Below are 3,686 nucleotides of genomic sequence, written 5' to 3'. Positions count from 1 at the left end.
TTCTTCAGGATTGCCCTCTTTTTCCAGGAAAAGGGACCCCTGGCTGAGAGTGCCGTGGTGGAAGAATTGAATGGTCTAAGTGGCTCATTTGTCTGGGAGGAAAATTCCAGCTCACTTATTTTCCCTGTGTGGAGAGGCTGAGAAGCAGGAGCCCAAATAGGCCTCGGAGAGTCAAGCCGGTCTCCAAATATTTTTCATTATTTTTACCCAACCCCAATGAGACTGGATGGAAACGTGGAAAAAGGCGAAGCGTACACAAGGAAGAGTCGCCCCCGCCTCCCCCGCTCCAGTTGACCTCTTGCGACCTGAGTCAGGAGTTTCTACATACAGACTAGAAACTTCCCTACACAGAAACCATATGCAGAACTATACTCCCTTCCGAAGAATACCACAAACAAGGTTATAAACACAGTTGACAAAACACGCTTGGGATAAAACACTTGTCTTCCTCTCTTGGTGGGAACCTGTGTCAAGCAAAACTACTTTAATTTTTAAAGTTTGATCTACGAGGAGGCTGGAGCGAGTGGTTAAGAGCACTAGCTGCTCTTGCAGAAGACTTGAGTTCAATTCTCAGCACCCACAGGGCAACTCACAACCATGGGACCTAACGCCCTCTTCTGGCCTCTGCAGGTACTGCATGCCCATGCAAGTGCAACACCCATACCCATAGCCTGAAAAAGTAAACTGTGGGGAGCAGAGGAAGCCCTGGATATATGAAGGCCGGAGTGAATGTGTATGGCTGACATGGACATAGCCACATCAGAGACCCAATAGCTTGAGAGCTGGCAAAGCCTTCCTCTAGTTCCTGTGTGGATGTTGACCATGTGTGCAGAGAATGTCCGCCATTCTTCCACACATGTTTACCGCCTGAAGACAGTTCCCTACAGAGGCTGCTCCTACCGAAATTAGCTTAGACCACCTGATCCCAGCTCTTTCTGGGTGTCTGTCTGTCTGTCTTCACTCCCTTGCTGCCCCAGTCAGGTCAATCCTGGGAGCCTTGCAAGGATGGGGCAGTAAACATATCTGAGAGAGAGAAAGAGGGAGATGGAGAGAGAGAGAGAGAGAGAGAGAGAGAGAGAGAGAGAGAGAGAGAGAGAGAGAGAGAGAGAGGAGGGAGGGAGGGAGGGAGGGAGGGAGGGAGGGAGGGAGGGAGAGGGAGAGGGAGAAGGAGAGGGAGAGAGAGAGCATGTCTGCTTTTTCCCAGCACTCACAGAAAAGCTCAAGATGGTCCATTACTCCAGTTATGGGGAGGGGGAAATCTGACACCCTCTTCTGGCCTCTGTGGGTATTGCATGCAAATGATAGACATACACTGTACACATAAACCTTTTTTTTTTTTAAAGCCAGGCATTGTGGTGCACACGCCTTTCATCCCAGCAGAGGCAGAAGCAGGTGGATCTCTATGAGTTTGAGGTCAGCCTGGTCTACAAAGCGAGTTCCAGGACAGCCAGGGCTACACAGAGAAACCCTGTCTTGGGGGAGGACAAATTATCTAAGTTTTTGTCTTAGCTGAAGATCTTCCTTGAGTGTATGCCCAAGGAAGCAACCTCATGAATCACCCTGTGATTCCATTCATTAATATAAAAATATTTCCAGTAAAAATGTGAATAGTCCAACACGTCCAACACGTTCAACACGTTTTTCTTTTCCCTCAGCCTCAGTTATGGATTACCTACCTCAAACAGCGTAGCTCCAAGAGCCCAGATCACGTACATAGCTGCTGCTGAAGCCTTTATGTGTGCTCTTCTGGTGCTCACATGACTCTCTTCAAGCGTGTCTGTCCTTTGGCCTAGTCACTGAACTCTCTGATTTTGTTGCACTTCGACTTGTCCTGAAACTCTGTTGTATGGAAGTCAAGAATCCCTTCTGTGTAGAGGCCCCTGGGACTCTGATGGGCACTCCTCAGGCTGTGTTCAGCTGTATAACCCCCCCCCCCCCCCGACGCTGGGGACACTATGGGTTACTTAGCTCCTTCCTTCTACCCAGCACTTTTAACTCACTCTTTTAGGGGACCCACAGATCCAGAAAGGCCTGGAATCAGGAGATAAGAATTGGGTCCCCAGCTATCAGATATCTGTTTGTTTACCACCCCAAGCTGATGTTCCACAGTTCCTTGTCAGTCTGGCACAGTGAGCACACGGGGAAAGTCGCTCGGAATTCTCGGGTCACCTGGACTAAGTCTAGCGTCCACGGGACTGAGATGGGGATGAGAAGATAACGCTCATGCTACAGTCAGTCAGCCTTGGCAGACTCACGGTTGGGTAACAGGCAGCCAAGGCTCTAGCAAGTTGTACTCTCAGTGGCCTTGACAGCTCCATTGGCCATGGAGGAACTGAGGTCTGAGGGGTGTCGTACACCGGTAGTCCTTATGAAGCAGGCTGAGATGGGGAGCTGGGACTCCTGACCTCCAAGACCAGGGTAAGGGCAATCTCAGACACGGACTGTGAGCCTTGCTCTTTGCAGGGCAGATTGGGATATTGCCTCATTCCATGCCTGCCACAGCCAGGAGAGAAGGGTGTCACCGGCTTGGGGTGTCCTCTAAAGCCAGGACTCCAGAGAGGTACAGTGTGTAGCTAGGTTCTCTAGTCAGGTGGTTTTTCTCTGCTCTGTCTCAGCTGCCTCTGAGTCAGCAGCTCGCCTGTGAGTCAGGGCCATCCCATAACTCCACTCTTACTCCCACTGGGAGCCACAACCTGAAGCTCCAAAATGAGATGTCCTTCACACACCTCCAGAGATGCCCTCCCCTCAGCTCACACAGGGCAAGGAAAGGCCCAAAGACACACAGCAAGGGGTGACAGACCTCAGGCTTCCACCTCAAGCGACCCTGACAAACAGCTGAGGTGGGAGGGTCTGGAACCCCCCAGCCTGAGTTGGAACCCTTTCCCCATGACCTGTCCCAGAAGCTCTAATGCCCCTGGTTCTGAGCTGCTCTCAGTATCCCACAGGCCAGTGTGCTGTAGGCTGGAATCAGCAAAGGAGCCTACAGCCAGGACCCAGCAGGAACCAGGATGCTATCTCATGCAGGCCCCACAGTCCTCTGGGATGCTGAAGCTACCTGGGTCTGCACCCCTCTGTCCTCAGCCACAGCATGGTTCCTCCCTCCTGGTTCTCCATCCATCACACTGTCCCCTGTCCCTCCTCTCCCCTCCGCCCTTTCTCCTTCCTAAATTTCTCTCGTTCTCTGTCCTTCTTGGGTATTTGGTCTGCCCTGCTCCTACCTGGGTCCCAGTGACGACTCTCAAGGACCTAGGATTCGGATTCTGGTAGGCACCTCTCCACAAGCTACCCCAGCGCAAGTCTGGTTGTGGGCAAGAAGTGGGTCAGGGAGGGTGACTCAGCTTAGCCGCCAAAGCCCGAGCACATGGTGAGGTTGGGTGGGGGGCAGTGGGGGGAGGTTGGACCATCTCTATAAGCCCATGCTTTCCTGCCAGATACCATAGCCAGAAAAGCCTCACCTCACACATCTGGAAACCCAAGCACAAGGCCTAGGTGGTCACCCAACCACTTCCCAGGATGGGAGGAAATGAAACTCGCTTAAAAAAAAAAAAAAAAAAGATGAGAGTCGGAGCTGAAGGGACCTGTCTGAGACAAATTGTCTCCTCATTCCTGGACACATAGACCCAAACCTAAGAGACCAGTCTTTCAGTGAGAAGCACCAAGTTTAATATTACATTTTTCCCTTTAAA

The sequence above is a fragment of the Peromyscus eremicus genome, chromosome 19 (assembly GCF_949786415.1).
Source record: "Peromyscus eremicus chromosome 19, PerEre_H2_v1, whole genome shotgun sequence".
In the NCBI taxonomy this organism is placed as follows: Eukaryota; Metazoa; Chordata; class Mammalia; order Rodentia; family Cricetidae; genus Peromyscus; species Peromyscus eremicus.
Note: the sequence above shows the minus strand (reverse complement) of the source record.